Source organism: Podarcis filfolensis (genome assembly GCF_964270895.1).
Source record: "Podarcis filfolensis genome assembly, chromosome: 11".
Classification (NCBI taxonomy): Eukaryota; Metazoa; Chordata; class Lepidosauria; order Squamata; family Lacertidae; genus Podarcis; species Podarcis filfolensis.
This window is the reverse complement of record NC_139613.1, coordinates 14,091,796-14,109,803: the sequence shown is the minus strand read 5'-3', so window position 1 is coordinate 14,109,803 and position 18,008 is coordinate 14,091,796.

Below are 18,008 nucleotides of genomic sequence, written 5' to 3'. Positions count from 1 at the left end.
TTCAATACAGTGGTACCTCGGGTTAAGTACTCAATTCATTCCGGAGCTCCGTACTTAACCTGAAACTGTTCTTAACCTGAAGCACCACTTTAGCTAATGGGGCCTCCTGCTGCTGCCACGCCACTGGAGCACAATTTCTGTTTTCATCCTGAAGCAAAGTTCTTAACCTGAAGCACTATTTCTAGGTTAGCAGAGTTTGTAACCTGAAGCGTATGTAACCTGAAGCGTATGTAACCCGAGGTACCACTGTATTCATGCTTAGGCCACCTTGGTAGAATCAACTTGGTAGAATCAACTGAGAACTTCCTTGCCACCTCAACAGACATGAGGCTGTCCTCATGAGGCAGATCCCCAATCTCTGTTTGTCTTTTAATTGGATACCTTGTTGATGGATCTGTCGGTAGGGCAGTTATTACACCAGTGTCATGGAGAGGGTCATAACTCAGTGGGAGAGCATCTGCTTTGCATGCAGAAGGTCTAAGTACAATTGTTGGCATCTCCAGGTAGGGATGGGAAGATATCAAAGCCTGAAGAGCCCCTGAAAGTCAGTGAGGACAGTACTGTGCTAGATGAACCAGTGGTCTGACTTGATTTAAAGCAGCCTCATGGGTTGCTATGTTCATTTCCTGGGAAGATTTGATCTGATAGTAGGATAACCTCCTTCAGGGATTGGACCAGTTAAGAAGGTGTGCACCCAGAGATTTAAGGAAATCATTTACAGAGTGAATTCTCTGGAGAAGTTTCCAGCTAGCCCCCAGTTGAGACCCTAGAACAGGTGAAGCTGAGGTCCAGGGCATGTGCAAAAGATGGTGTATTTGTAGGGACTCGGGCAGAGGTGCAGATAGCCAGAGAAAGCTGCAGTTTGGGTTGCATGGCCCAATGCAACCCATGGCTATCAACAGGCAAGGCATCAGGCAGGAAGGAGAGGCAGGCAGGGCAGGAACTCTGTACAAAGAGGCTGAGACCTACTTGATTGACTTCTGTATCATTCCAAGAGGAAGAAGTAGGCACAATGCCACTGCTCTCACTCCTGCCTGATTCCCCCTCTGTGGAATCAATGCTGTTGGGCAGAGGCACCAACCTTGTGGGGTGCTGGTGCTGTTTCACCAGTCTCCTCAATTTACAAAGTTAGGCTGGCCAGTCTTCAGAGCTTAACCTGTCAGGCTGTTTGGGGCACAACCATGCCCCCAAACTTGCATAGCGCCATCACACAGGACCTGATATTCCCACTTCCCAGCTTTGAAATGAAGGGATCCAATCCTGAGGGGTGCTGGTCACTGCTCCTTTGCAAGCATCTTGCTTCCTTTGCATGCAGGGAAGTAACTTGCAAAGGAGAGGCCCCACACAGGATAGATCATGTAGCTCACCAGGTGGTAAGCAGGAGGATACAATCCTGCTCAGTGCTCCTCCCAAAAGTCTCATGTTATGCTATGTTATGCTAAAATAGGGTTTTCAAAAAGCCTTAGCCCTGTCCAGATACGTTCTTTGGAACAGACCCAGGGTGGAATAAGGAGTCCATGCAGATGGGTGGTCCCTGATCTGCCTCAACCTGGGTACACAAATTGGACCTCTGGAATGAATCAGGACAGTGGCTGTGCACCCCCCCCCCAGTCATTGGCTGGCAGATGTAGGGGAATAAACAGAAGCTGAATGAGACAGAGGTACTGTGGTTCAATTGTTCCCCATTCCCAGAAATAGGAAGGTGGTCTGATCTAAGTAGGGTTGCACTTCATCTGAAAGAGCAGGTGTATAGTCTGGTGAAAGTCCTGGAGGCCCAGGTGGAATCAGGAGCATGGAGTGTCATTTTCTAGCTCTGGCTGATTCACCAACTATCGTCGTTCCTGGACAGTAATCCATGCACTAGTAACCGCCCGACTGGATTACTGTAACTCCCTCAACATGGGGCTGCCCTTGAGGATGAGCCGTAGACTTCAGATTACTAGCCCCATGCGCAGCATTTTGCTAAAGCTGTGAAATGCACTTCTGAATAGCGACTAAGAGTCACAGTCCTTGGTGATGTTGTGGAGAGTCGTGGAGCTGGCTGAGGACAGCTCTGCTACCCAGCCAAATTTTCTGCTGAATAACTTGGAAAGTTAAGGCAGGGAGCAAGCTCCCTGACCTTGAATAGATGCCCAGGGTACAAGCAGCCTTTGGGCTTCTGTGTTTTGTTTTTTAAGGTTAGTATTATTATTATTCTGCTGAATAAGGTTCTTGATTTCAGCTGCTTCTAATGCTAGAAGGCCAGCATTTCCCTCAGTGGGGGCGAAAAAGCTTGTGCCCTTCAACCTAAGTCATGAATCTAAGCCATTTCACGTCTTTTTACATTTTGCATTCTGTATGCTATTACAGCTGCCAGCCACTTCAAGAGATTTTAAATGATGAATAAATGCAAATAATGATAATAATACTGTAAAGGGAATTGGGGGTTGCTCGTGCGTAAGGGGGCTGCTGCTCTAGGCAACGTTGTCTGGCTAAACCTTTTCCTGGCTGGACAGCCCTTTCTCGGTGGCTGTGTCAGTCACTGGCAGAATCCGTCAGTGGGCGTTTCCTGAACTTCTTCCAACATAAAAGCTCTTTGACGCCAAGTCTCCGCCTAGCCTCCCTGCGCGGAAGTCTTCTGCGCAGAGTGGGCGTAGCCAGCGGAGGTCCTGGGCTCTCCCCGCTGGTCTCTGTGGAAGAGTCTTGGAGCCATCTCTCCGAAGTCCTTCCCTGCTCCCCTTTCTTCCTGGTGTCACGCCGATTTCCTTCCCCAAAGGAAGTGTTCTCTCTCTCCCTGCTGGTCCCTTCTCCTGCATTGTTGGGGAGCCTTACCTCCACTCTTGGCTCTGATGGCAGTTCCCTGACAAATACATTTTCAGCTAATCCTTAAATTGATTTTAAGAAATGTTAAAAAGCAACTTTCAGCAGGAGAGATTAATTAATTAATTACTAATTTAAATATCTATTAATCCAGTCTTCTTCTTCTTCTTCTTCTTCTTCTTCTTCTTCTTCTTCTTCTTCACTTGTCATTCACCATAAAATATCTACTAATTCAGACATTTTCTATATATTACCTTTTCTACTCATCCTTCGCTGTAAGATGCTATGTCAGGTCACATCTTTAAAAGATAATACAACAAAACAAAGCAAACCCACCCCAAAATACCATACAATATATACACATCAACAAACCAGATGGGGGATACTGACAATGATAATCAATTGTCAAATTGCCAAAGACCAAGGATAAGAGGTGCATCTTCAGTGACTGGTTAGTTTGTTGGTTCTCGTTAGTATCATGTATTTTGTGCTTTTATATTGTATTTTTATGTTGTGAACCACCCTGAGATCTGTGGACGAAGCATGGTATGCCAGTAATACTAATACTAATAATACTGAGATGGTGCATGATGCAGCCCTCTAGGGAGGGAGTTTTGTCATTTGGGGGCCACAACAGAGAAGGTCTTCTTGTGGGTCTTCAGCCCTTGCATATCCAAGGGAAATGGAACCATAAGAAGAGCCTGTTCCACTAGCAGCTGGAGAGAAGGAACAGGTGGGGCGTTGTTGCTTCCCTGACTTGCCAACACAGTGAGCCTTGCAATAAGTGCCAGAGACCTACTAGGCTAGGAAGCCTTGAGAGCAAAGGAGTCCCACCTGTGCCATCTCACCATCTGCTACAGCCTGAAGGTAGATGAGGCATCACTTGGGACATAGTTGATCTCTGTATGGTCTTTTAAGCCTTGTGGTCCATGCTCTAGTTATCTCTCACTTGGACTACTGCAATGCACTCTGCGCGGGGTTACCTTTGAAGGTGACCTGGAAACCACAATTAATCCAGAATGTGGCAGCTAGACTGGTGACTGGGAGCAGCCATCAAGACCATATAACACCGCTCCTGAAAGGCCTACATTGGTTCGCAGTACGTTTCAAAGCATAATTCAAAGTGTTGGTGTTGACCTTTAAAGCCCTAAACGGCCTCAGCCCAGTATACCTGAAGGAACATCTCCAGCTCAGACACTGAGGTCCAGCACTGAGGGCCTTCTGGCAGTTCCCTCACTGTGAGATGTGAGGTTACAGGGAACCATGCAGAGGGCCTTCTCGGTAGTGGCGCCCGCCCTGTTGAACGCTCTCCCACCTGATGTCTAGGAAATAAACAACTATCTGACTTTTAGATGACACCTGAAGGCAGCCCTGTTTAGGGAAGTTTTTAATGTTTGATGTTTCACTGTGTTTTAATTTATTGGAAATATAACTAACTAACTAACTGACTAACTAACTAAGTGAAATACATTGGAACTTCCAAAGGCCCACCTGGAAATTGTTTACTTAAGAGATAATAGGATATTTTATGACTATTCAGTGAATATCTCCAAGTACCTTATGTTGGTATTTGACATCCAATAATGTTTAAAACTGATATGTCATTTTTTCACCTGGGCTGTATTTCGTAGCTGACATGCAATAGTATTGGTATTTGACAACATACAGATGTGTTTTTGATAGCTAACTGTTTGTGAGATTTTGTATTTGATGTTTTATTGTGTTTTTAATATCCCGTTGGAAGCCTCCTAGAGTGGCTGGGGTGGCCCGGCCTAATGGGCAGGGTATAAGTAATAAGTTGTTGTTGTCTCAGAGCCTTGTGCTTCTCCAGAACTATGGACCAGCCCTGTCCCTCTGTCTCTCCCTGCATATACAGTGGTACCTTGGGTTAAGTACTTAATTCGTTCCGGAGGTCCGTTCTTAACCTGAAACAGTTCTTAACCTGAAGCACCACTTTAGCTAATGGGGCCTCCTGCTACTGCTGCGCAGCCGGAGCACGATTTCTCTTCTCATCCTGAAGCAAAGTTCTTAACCTGAGGTACTATTTCTGGGTTAGCGGAGTCTGTAACCTGAAGCGTATGTAACCTGAAGCGTATGTAACCCGAGGTACCACTGTACCCTGTTGGACTGTACCCCCTCACTTACAAAACAGCCTGCTGACTGGAAGGAGGCAAATCCAGGGGAGAGACTCACCCAGAGAGACAGCGGGCAGCCTCCTCTGTGGATGGATGCTTTGAGCTCACCGGTGCAAAATAAATTAACAAATTAATCATGTCTCAGGAAACAGCGTGGGGATTTATGACATCACGGGAATACAGCATATATTTCCACATGGAAATTAATAATGGTATATTACATAAGCATGCACCAAGCAGTAGATTTTCCCAGGCAGTCAATTAATCAGGCCTTTAAAAAAAAAAAGACTCTGGCTGAAGATCCTCTTGCTGACCACATTTAAAACAGAGAAACTTTAATAGACCTCCTATAAATTACTAATAGTTCCAGCTTCCTTTTGGAGCAGGAGCTTGAGGCAGGGGTTGCTAATACAGACGGAGGCGGGGGGGGGGGGCAAGAAGGTTGAGGGCTATCAGGATAGTTAACTTAAAGAACGCCCCCCCGAACATCTTCTTCATAATTAATAAATGAAAAATGTTGCTGCAGCTAATCAATAAAGTTGTTAGAGGGAATTGATCGGATGAGGAAACTCTTTTTGTGGGTACAATTTTTCACCTCTTTGGAACAAAAGACTCCCTCGGGTGCTATCAAACGGATAGACGTTTAGGCGTCTGACCCAAACAGGGATAAAAATAGAATGTCAATTAATTAAAAACAGGCTGTGGGGTGGCGGTGGAATATCTCCGCTTTGATTTCTGGGGCAACAAAGCCGATTCAGGCAGGGAGAGAGTTAAAAACACTGCTCTCAGGATTTAGCAGCGTAAAAGGGGATGGCAAGCTCCAGAGCAGATTCCCCCATCGCTGATGCCTCACTGTGGTTTCCTCCCCCACTTCCTTTCATCAAGTTCTGATATTCAAAAGACCCATCCGGGTGGAGCTTTTTCCTTGCACCTTGCGTGGCGCTGCAGTGCACAGCTAAGACTGCGGGAAGGGCTTGTGGAAACGGCAAGTACCATTTCCTGCAGTGCTATGTGGGGTGGCAGGGAGAAAAATGTGCAGGAGCACTCAAAGAGCACCATTCCAATTTCTGCGTTCAGCAAAATCAAGTGTGCACCTGTTGAGACATATCCGGAGGGTGGGCAATGACAGAGCGGGACTTTTCTGTGGTAGCTCCCGGGTGATAGAATGCTCTCCCCAGAAAAGCTCACCTGGCACAGACATTGTCATCTTTACAGCTTTCCCTACACCCATGTACAGCCTAAATCTTCAGCTCCTGCATGGGCTGGGTGTCGGGAGCACCTTCTCTGACCTTCCGATCACAGGAACGCAGGAACAGCAGCACAGCATTCCCAAGGAATAAGTCCTGGTGCAGTGGACTCACATTTGCTGGCATGAGCACCTCAAAAGCAGCAGAGTAACGGAAGCAAAACTGTGGAGGTTTTGTTGCATACTTAATATATTTCTACTGATAAAACAAATAAAAGAACATAACAAACATGCACGAGAGATACAGCTCTCTCATACTGCCATCTTGTCTTTAGACAGATCAAAGAAAAACCAACACAGTACTAGGGACGGAAGTCTGGAAGAGTAGTTCCGCCCGCTCCTTTCTCACAGACAGAAAGTAAAAAAAATCTGGTGATCCTTGCAATGGGATCCTTGCAACAGCTCCAGGTGAAGACATGTTTATTTTGCTTACTTATTTACCATATTTATAGGGTGCCCTTCACCTGAAAGTCCAAGGATGGACATATACAAAATAAAAAAGTACTGCTAAAACCAGCTAACACCAACTCCACCCAAATAAAATGGTTTGTATTTTATTTTCTGTTCTGTAAATTGCTTTGGGACTTCTGCCAGTTGTGGGAAATGATTGAGAAATCTGATAAGCATTAATAACAGTAATAAAAAAAAACCTAGAGGAATTTGCCAATCTTGATATGAACTGAACTGATCGTCACTAACTAATTTGCAGATCAGGGCATAGTTATCCTTCAAATTCTGCACTGTCCGAGAACACAGATAAAAAAAAAAAAAGATTATGAGTTTTGAGACAAGATTAATTTTGAAATGTCTGTTTCGAGATACTTTTCAAAATTGTATTTTGACCACCATTTTTATTTTGCCTACTATTTTCGTCTGAATGCCACTACATGCTGACATGTGTGGGGGGAAACTGGCAGGAGACCTGCCACCGCTGCCATTGTAGGCTCTCCATTTCACCACCCTGCCCAAAAAAATGTCAAAAAACGGCCTGTGCTTTTATTACCTGTGACCGGTGCACTAGACATGAAGAGAGCATTTTAGGAGGACCCTGCTGACATGAAGAGGAGGCCTACTTCTCCCTGAGGTACCAAACCTGTCTGGCCTCTACACTACAGACTGTCCAGGTGGGCTCCAGAAATGCAATGCTGAATAATAATATTATTATAAAGCATTGGTTGCATTTAAACAATGCCTTCCTACCAATGTACCCACCAAGGTTTACAACGTTAAAATACTGAAACAGATAAATAATATGAAATCCAAAGTTGGATGGGGTGGCGGGGGGAAAAGCCCACCCGAAATGTGTTGCCCAGCTGAGTCTGTTTTACTCACGAGAAAACCAAGAGAATTACCATCGGAAAGATTTATTTCAAACACGGATGAGAAAGGTGCAGCATAGATCAGAAGCTGAACCCCCAATTACATTCGGAAGAAGACTTTTATACCACTGAGTAAACAACATAAATTAAACCCCAGGTGAACAGGACCCTAGCTGCCAGCCCTAACTCCCATACAAACCACAATACCTATGTGCAAAGGTCACATTAACCGCAATGTATATTTCTTTATCTAAAGGTTATCTAAGTCCCCCCCCCTTTAGCTGCTTAACTCTGCAAACAGCTTTGTCTTGCTCATGCTTTAAGCATGCATTCACTGTATAGGTAAAGGTAAAGGGACCCCTGACCATTAGGTCCGGTCGCAGCCGACTCTGGGGTTGCAGCTCTCATCTCACTTTATTGGCCGAGGGAGCCGGCGTACAGCTTCCAGGTGATGTGGCCAGCATGACTAAGCCGCTTCTGGCAAACCAGAGCAACGCACGGAAACGCTGTTTACCTTCCCGCCAGAGCGGTACCTATTTATCCACTTGCACTTTGATGTGCTTTCAAATTGCTAGGTTGGCAGGAGCAGGGACTGAGCAACGGGAGCTCACCCCGTTGTGGGGATTTGAACCGCCGACCTTCTGATCGGCAAGTCCTAGGCTCTGTCGTTTAACCCATAGCGCCACCCGCGTCCCGCATTCACTGCATAGTTACATACAAATGTGGTTAGTCCTAAACCAAAAATGGAGTCAGTGTTGCTTCTTTCCTACATCAAGTCCAAATGGAGGAGGTCCCATTGTTATGCCTGCCTCCCTCTCTTTGTCCTTCTGACAAGGCAAGATGGTGTCCATTAGTACTGCAGACGGGAGGGGGCAGACTGTCTGGGGCAGGCCCAGTGTTTTCTTTGCCTGCCTTATTCAGTCTAACCATGATCGTCTTCATAGATTCCTATGCCATGGAGGAAACTAGGCCAAAGTCTCTGTTCTGGGTTTCATGAGAGCCATTGACCGTATGATCCTACACCTGGAGTCTGGAAGGTTGCTAGGCCTTCAACCCTTTCAAGCCAATCTTTCTCCACAGAGCTTCCAACCTACACAGACCGAGGGAAGAAGGAAAGGTGGCGGGGGGGGGGGAGAGGAAATATTGGATTCAGCACAAGCATTAATTATAACCATAATGAATTATTTCAATATCCACTAACTCAAGACATAATAATGAGATGATATTTTCATGCCGAATAAAAAAAAAGAGCAGCCTATATTTTTCCCAGACAGTCAATTAATCAGGCTATTTTTATATGGTTCAGAATGAAGACATTCACTCCTTTGAACTTAAAAACGGAGAAACTTTAATAGACCACCTATAAATTATAAATACTATGGCTGCCTTCATTGAGAACCGGCCAGACTTTGCCTGGCGGAGCTTTTTCCTCCTCAGAAGAATCAAGGCGTTGCCACAGCGGAGGGGAGATGCTGGCTCTGAAAGCAATCTTCAGCCTGTCCCCTGAGGTAAATCCAGATTCTGCCTGCAACTTCTGAAGTCTCATGCACCCCCCAGTAATCCCCGAAGGAGCGAAAGGGGCATACCCCAGCTCAGTTTGTAACAGACTCTCCTCAACTGAAGTAATTTCACCTCGACTCGGTTCAGGCTCAGATGAATTCCTGTTACCTGATTCTGCCTCTCAGCGGTGCCATCACCACTCTAGGTTTTGCATTCCTTGGGATGGATTGCTTGTTCTGATTCACTCTCTGAAGCTGTTCAGAGATCTTGCTAAGAAGAGCACTGCTGGTTTATTTATTTTTATTTATTCGTGATTACGTTCATATCTCCAAGGAGCCCAAGGTGCAATATGTGAATGCTGTTAAATAAACAAATAATAAAAGCTATCATTCCTTTGTCATTTGCATTTCTACCCGGCTTCTTGTCCAGAATGTGTCAGCTAAAATTACTGTTATCCACGCCGACACTCAATATATGCACAATGACATTTCAATATAAAATTATTAAATAGTTAATCAATAATGCTTGATGACAGTAATAGACTATATGAGGGCTGACAAGCTGAAGCTAAATCTGGACAAGACAGAGGTTTTTCTGATCAGTGGGAAGACTTTCAGTTTGGATGTTCACCAGGTGTTAGAAGGGACTGCGCTACTTCTGATAACTAATAACACAATTTTAGTTTTCCTACGACCTCTTGGATCTGGCCTTAAACCTGGATCTTCAGGAGCACCTTTGCAGGATTAAGCTGAAACTTTCTGATCCAGTAACAATGATCCAGACTGACACTGCAACTTATCTTGATTACTGTAATGTGCTTGATGTGGGACAGCCCTTGAAGATGGTTTGGAAAGCTACTCACACAGCAGCCAGGCTTTTCACAGGGGTGGGATACAGTGGCGTCACAGTGGGGAAGTGTGGGGGGGCTGTATACACCGGGTTCCATGTTTGCGGGGGTGACAAGAAGTCACCCTGCGGGGGCTTGCGGCAGTGCGAGCAGCCATCGCGCCGCCACAGCTGCCTTTGGAGGATCCTCTGTTTGCAGCTGTAGCCGCGAGCAGAGGATCCTGGTGCTGACAGCAATCCGCTAAGTACAGGGCATGTGCAGCGTCGCATGCATGCACTGTACATAGCGACACTGCGCATGCGCTGTGTAGTGGTTTGCCACCGGCACCGCTCCAGCGCTATACGGACGGTGCCGGGATCCCTCCGTTTGGTGCTGGAGCAGCACTGGTGGCAAACCGCTATACAGTGCATGTGCGGTGTCACTACGTATAGCGCATGTGCTGTATGTAGTGATGTCGCACATGGGCCCTATGTCATGACACCTGCCCCGGGTGTCACGATGCCTTCCTTCGCCCCTGGTGGGATATAGGGCTCGTATTATCCCTTTTTGTACCAACTGCACTGGGTGCCTTTTCATTTTGAGTGCAATTCGAAGTGCTAGTTTTGATCTATAAAAGCAATCATTAGTTTCCGAAAGACTCTCCAGTCCCTCCAGTGGCTGCATGCCAGGGGGTAGATGTGGCCCATAAGTGGGCATGGCCAACACACAGCCGGCATGCACATGAATACACACCCATGACATACACACAGGAGAACACACTCACAATTATATACATACCAATCCCTATAGGGGTGCTGAGGTGGGAGGAGAGGTTTCGACCTCCCACCAGCCCACCATCAGGATCAAGACAAACATTGTTGCCTTTGCGCACACACCAGATGATAGCGGGAGAATCTCAGTTCTATTTTCAGCATGTCAACCTTTCTGCTTATCTTTGCACCACAACTGGGTGGAACACGCAGAAGACCAGCAGGGAATGGCATGGGACAAAAGTAGTAGGTGACAGATGAGGGGTGTGTATCTTGTGGGAAACTTTTCTGGGGGCCAGATAGTGTGTGCCCATCTGCCTGTGTGAAGTTGTGTCCAGAAGTGCCAGCTTGCCCCTGTTATTGTGGGGGCTAACGTCTGGCGTCAGGCACCACATCGTGGGACGCACAGATGTAGCGTGCATGATGTTGTTGCTCGATACTGAGGGGCTCCAGCTCCATCCTTAAGAACTTGGAGGGGTGGTAAAGTGCCTCGGGCCCCCCTAGCTGACGCACCTGGTTGTGGCCATTCCAACAGCTTGTGGGTGCTAATGCCATAGCTTAACTTTAGAATTCTAGCATTGGAAGAGACCCTGAGGATCATCTAGTCCAACGTGATGCAATGCAGGAACATGAAGATGTCCCATATGGGGATCGAACCTGCAACCTTGGCGTTATCAGCACCATGCTCTTACCAACTGAGCTATCCCAGTCCACATTCTGCTGTGTGAAGAAGTACCGGTACTTCTCCCCCCCCCTCCTGAATCTCCAGCTTCTTTGGATGACCCTACTGGGTTCTAGTACAGTGGTACCTCGGGTTAAGTACTTAATTCGTTCCGGAGGTCCGTTCTTAACCTGAAACTGTTCTTAACCTGAAGACCACTTTATCTAATGGGGACTCCTGCTGCCGCCGCGCCGCAGGTGCACGATTTCTGTTCTCATCCTGAAGCAAAGTTCTTAACCCGCTTGGTGCCTGCTCCTGCCAACCTAGCAGTTCGAAAGCTCGTCAAAGTGCAAGCAGATCAATAGGTACCGCTCTGGCGGGAAGGTAAATGGCATTTCCATGCACTGCTCTGGTTCTCCAGAAGCAGCTTAGTCATGCTGGCCACATGACCCGGAAGCTGTACGCCGGCTCCCTCGGCCAGTAAAGCGAGATGAATGCCGCAACCCCAGAGTCGGCCACGACTGGGCCTAATGGTCAGGGGTCCCTTTACCTTTACCTACTCTTTCTGGGTTAGTGGAGTCTGTAACCTGAAGCGTATGTAACCTGAGGTACCACTGTATTTGAGATAGGGAGAAATAATGGCCTCTCTTCCCTTCGCCTGCTCCCTGCATTATTTTGTCTGCCTGTTTATCGCTGTCTGGAAGCAGAAATGAAAGAGCTGGTTTTCATTAACTGGCCGTTTCATTTCATTTGCTGGCCATCGGCAGCTTTCTTTAAAAAAACCCAAACCAGGATCTCTTTTCTTTCGGCAGTTGGACTTTTGCCGCCTGCCTTTTGCCAAATGCCACTGATGACTAAGCTTGCAAGTTTGCACATTAGCAGACTCACTTTTAGAAGTCCCTGCTCGTGCATTCAGGTCACAGCACAACTCTTTGTCAAATGTGACCTACATCCTACCACACTAAAAACTGCATCCACTGAACAAGAAAAGTCCATCAGAGATAAAGGCCATATAATGGAAGGGGGGTGGGTGGGAAACCTGGCCTCAGAGAAGCCATTTGAATTATATATATATATATATATATATATATATATATATATATATATATATATATATTTATTTATTTAACAATCCCTCTGCAGTCTCCAACTCCTAGGAGTTTTTATGCTTTTTATGCTTTTAGCAACCTGGGAGTTGCTACACTGTTCTTCCTTCCCTCTCTGATTTATAGAATCAGACATCCACAGCTGCATGGGAAGAGTCTCCTCTATGACTCCTTTAGTTGTGGAGTTGTCCCATTTTCTGGAAGCAGCAACACTGGCTAAGAGTGGCTCGGACAACCCAGCCAGATGGGCAGGGTATAAATATATTATTATTATTAACATTCCTATTTTCATTGGGGAAATGTTTTAGAGTATGCAAGCCCTAATCCTGCCATCCACAGCATTTGTGCACTGGCGACAGCCCTTTGTAAAGTTCTGCTGCAGTACACTGTGGTGCACTGTGTTAAGAGTGGTGGACTCGTAATCTGGTGAACCGGGTTCGTGTCTCCGCTCCTCCACATGCAGCTGCTGGGTGACCTTGGGCTAGTCACACTTCTTTGAAGTCTCTCAGCCCCACTCACCTCACAGAGTGTTTGTTGTGGGGGAGGAAGAAGGGAAAGGAGAATGTGAGCCACTTTGAGACTCCTTAGGGTAGTGATAAAGCGGGATATCAAATCCAAACTCTTCTTCTCTATGTGCTTAGGAACTGTTTTCCTGTTCACTTTCTCTAAACTTGGTGGTGGAGGGACTGTGTGTGTGTGTGTGTGTGTTTCCAAACCGCAAGGAATCGACGGGCGTATAATCTTCTAGCTAGTTGCTTGTCAGCTCCCACATTTAAAAGATGTTTAGCTTTCTGTACCTTCCCAATCCTTCCAGCGATTGCACCTGCCTATAACCTCCTCAACTGCCGAGCGAGGATAAAATGACATCAGGATTGCTGAAACTACAGCAATCATAGAAGATGGTTTAAGAGCTCTGTTTCCGTGACTCCCATGACAATGTGGTCTGGCTACAGCCCGACTTGTGTGGTTCCACAAAGCTTGTCTCTTCAGAGTTCCTTACATGTTCCCTAACTTAATTACTTGTACAGACATAAAAGCATGATATAAAATTAATGTTGTGGGAAAGGATGCACAATTCTAAAATCTTCTTTATTACGATTTTGGGCTGCCCATTAACCCTAATTTAATTACACAAACATGGCCTCTACTGGTATCTTGAAGATAAGAAGCGGTATTGGGAGGTTGCAGGGCAGCGGGAGGGAGAGAAAGAAAAAGGGGGAGAAAGAAGCATGTTCATTTTCTATGACAAAGAAATGAAATTGGTACTCTGACTCCATCCCCCAGCCTGTTCCAGCTGATCTGGTGAAATACAATATTGCCCCAAGCATATCTTGATGAAAAACTGAAGTGACACCAAGAATATGTTGTGGGTTGTATATATTGGCACACCCCCTTCTCCTTTTCTCAAATTCCTTAGAAAATTTAAAGCAAAAGTTACAGGAGGAGTGAATTAATGAAATCCCATTCACATCAGCTTAAAACCAGCCGCTGATACGCCTTCCAATCTTTGAGAATGAAGAACTCACATGTACAGGGAACAAGGGAGTTTGAAAGGGAAATAGCAAGTCGATTCAGTCCAGTTTCCCATTCCCGGATGCCAACAGCATTCACTCACTAGCCTCCTGTGGAGACAGTATGGTACAGTGGTTGGAGTGCTTCCTGTGCTTAGGCAATACTTAGAAAGGACACTTGCAAACACACCTGTCAGGGAACTGCCATCAGAACTAGAGGAGGAGGCGAGGCCCCACAACGATGCTGGAGAGGGGCCAAGCAGGGAGAGAGGCAAGTTGGGGAAGAAAATCAGCGCTACACCAGGGATAGAGGGGGGCCAATGGGGGAAGCAGAGAGCAGGCTCCGGGACTCTTCACTGGACACCAGCGGGGAGAGCACAGGTCCTCCGCTACCCACGCCCTCCCTGCGCAGAAGACTTCCGCGCAGGGCGAGTAGGAGGAGACTGGGCGTCAAACAACTTTTATGTTGGAAAAGGTTTAAGAAACGCCCACTGACGGATTCTGCCAGCGACTGAACAGCCACGGAGTGGATGGCTGTCCAGCGAGAAATGGTTTAACCAGCCAACCTAGCCCAGAGCGGTGGCTATTTACGCACAAGCAACCCCTAAAGCCATTACAGCACCTTTGCTGCTTCAGGAGCAAGGCAAAGAAAAAATCCACCAGGACAGTTTTTAAGCACAACACTAACTTCAACATCGGACTTGGGTCTGCCTTATAAGTTTGCAATTCAGGTCCAGCTCTATCATTAGGGAAAGCAGATACCCCTGGGTCAAGTGAGGTAGCCAGCTCACCCCATAAGCTAGCCATGCAGCCCTCAAGTGCAGTGGAATATGTTGCCCTATTCCCATTGCTGAAGTAAGATCCATCTGCTCTGTACATGGAATTGGGCAGAATGTTGTAAAATTCTATTCCACCTTTAGTTACAGACATGGAACTGTTGTGTGTCACATGTCTGTTTACACCCCAGCACAGTCTGCTGGGAATTTCCATTTGTGTATAGCTTTTGCTTTTGCTTCTCTCTCTGACGAGACGAAAGAGAGATGACAAGTTTTCTTTGTCCTGATTTATGCTTAATAAAGCTGTAGTTTGTTAGTACGCCTCCGCAAGCCTCACGCCACTTCTGTTTGTGGAGTATGCTCTGCTAATATAGTGTGCTCAGGCTTTGAAGTCTGAGTCGCTGATTTACGTCACACCAGAGATCGGGGGATCGTCACAGCTTGGAAGGGCATGATCCAGCTGAGGGCTAGCCAGTTGGCATCTCGACCCCTGAAGGATGCCGACACAGGTGACAACGGTCACCTCCAGGCTTGACTACTGTAATTTGCTCTACGCAGGGCTGCCCTTGAAGCTGTCCCAGAAACTCCAGCGGGTGCAGAATGCTGCAGCAAGGCTCCTCACAGGGTCTCTGCCATGGGAGCATATTCACCCAGTGCTTTTCCAGCTGCACTGGCTCCCGGTGGAGTACAGGGTCAGATTTAAGGTGCTGGTTTTGACCTTTAAAGCCCTTCACGGCCTAGGACCCTCATACCTACGGGACTGCCTCTCCTGGTATGCTCCACGGAGGACCTTAAGGTCCATATATAGCAACACCCTAGAGGTCCCGGGCCCTAAGGAAGTTAGATTAGCCTCAACCAGAGCCAGGGCCTTCTCAACACTGGCTCTGGCCTGGTGGAACGCTCTGTCTCATGAGACTAGGGCCCTGCGGGATCTGATTTCTTTCTGCAGGGCCTGTAAGACAGAGTTGTTCCACCTGGCTTTTGGCTTAGAATCAGTTTGATTCCCTCCCCCTCTTTCTCTTTCTTTTTTTTTTAAAAAATAATCTTTATTAAAGTTTCAAAGAGATTACAAAAATAGAAAAAAGGAAAAGAAAAAATAAAAAGAAACAAAAAAAATACAAAGTACAGAACAATAAAAAACAATTAAAAACAAATCAGTCTTTCCATGTCTTATCTTTCATTTGCTTATTTCCTTGACCTCCTCATACCTCCCTTTTTTGTATTCTAGTTCAATAGTTGTTTCAGCAAGTCCTTACCCTTTTTACTTTTATCTTAATATTTTATCTTAATATATTATAACCTTACATTTTCACCTGTTATCAATCCATTTTTACATACTCCTTTATGACATTATTGCTAAAACCACTTGACTTCATTCCAGCATCCCTCTAACATTCCTTAATTTTGCAGTGTTTCTGTAAATAGTCTTTAAATTTCTTCCAATCTTCTTCTACCGACTCTTCTCCCTGGTCTCAGATTCTGCCAGTCATTTCCGCCAGTTCCATGTAGTCCATCACTTTCATCTGCCATTCTTCCCGGGTGGGTAGATCTTGTGTCTTCCAATACTTTGCGATGAGTATTCTTGCTGCTGTTGTTGCATACATAAAGAAAGTTCTATCCTTCTTTGGCACCAATTGGCCGACCATGCCCAGGAGAAAGGCCTCTGGTTTCTTCAGGAATGTATATTTAAGTACCTTTTTCATTTCATTATAAATCATCTCCCAGAAAGCCTTAATCCTTGGGCACGTCCACCAAAGGTGAAAGAATGTACCTTCATTTTCTTTACATTTCCAACACTTACTATCGGGCAAATGGTAGATTTTTGCAAGCTTGACTGGTGCCATGTACCACCTGTATATCATTTTCATAATATTCTCTCTTAAGGCATTACGTGCCGTAAATTTCATACCTGTGGTCCATAACTTTTCCCAGTCAGCGAACATAATGTTATGTCCAACATCTTGTGCCCATTTTGTTCATTTGCCCATAGCAGATTTCACTATTTCATCCTGAGTATTCCATTCCAACAGCAAGTTATACATTCTTGATAATATCTTAGTTTTGGGATCTAACAGTTCTGTTTCCAATTTTGATTTTTCCACCTGGAAGCCAACTTTCTTATCTAGATTGTAAGCCTCCCTTATTTGATAATAATGAAGCCAATCTCGCACTTTGTCTTTTAGTTTCTCATAGCTCTGCAATTTCAATTTATCTCCTTCTTGTTCCAAAATCTCCCAATATTTCGGCCATTTGGCCTCCATATTGAGCTTTTTCTGAGCCTTCGCTTCCATCGGTGACAACCACCTTGGGGTTTTACTTTCAAGTAGATCTTTATATCTTATCCAGACATTAAACAACGCTTTCCTAACAATATGGTTTTTAAATGCTTTATGTGCTTTGACCTTATCATACCACAAATATGCATGCCACCCAAATACGTTATTAAAACCTTATAGATCCAAAATGTCTGTGTTGTCAAGAAGCAGCCATTCTTTCAGCCAGCAAAATGCGGCTGATTCATAGTAAAGCTTAAGGTCTGGCAGGGCAAATCCACCCCTTTCCTTTGCATCAGTTAGTATTTTAAATTTTATTCTGGGCTTCTTGCCCTGCCAGACAAATCTAGAAATATCTCTCTGCCACTTCTTGAAACAGTCCATTTTATCCAAAATTTGTAATGATTGAAACAGAAACAACATTCTTGGCAATACATTCATTTTTGTAATGGCAATACGGCCTAGCAAGGAAAGCTTCAGGTTTGACCATATTTCTAAGTCCTTTTTCACCTCTGACCAGCATTTTTCATAGTTATCTTTAAATAAATTCACATTCTTAGCAGTCATATTAACCCCCAGGTATTTTACTTTCTTAACCAGCGTTAAACCTGTCTCCTTCTGAAACCTCTCTTTCTCAATCACAGTTAGATTTTTCTCTAAAACCTTAGTTTTAAATTTGTTCAACTTAAATCCTGCAACCTGACCAAATTCTTGAATCAAATCAAGTACTCTTTTGGTACTAGCTTCTGGCTCCTGTAATGTCAATACTAGATCATCTGCAAATGCTTTCAATTTGTACTGTTTAGCTCCGACTTGTATACCTTTGACCAATTGGTCCCTTCTGATCATATTTAGGAGAACCTCCAGGACCGAAATAAAGAGCAGTGGGGAAATTGGGCAACCTTGTCGTGTCCCTTTCTCTATCTTAAATTCCTCCGTGACCACATTATTAACAATTAGTTTGACCTTTTGTTCTGAATAAATTGCACCTATACCATTTCCAAAACCTTGACCAACCCCCACCCCCAGAAGATTCTTCTTCATGAAACTCCAAGAAATGTTGTCAAAAGCTTTCTCCGTGTCTAC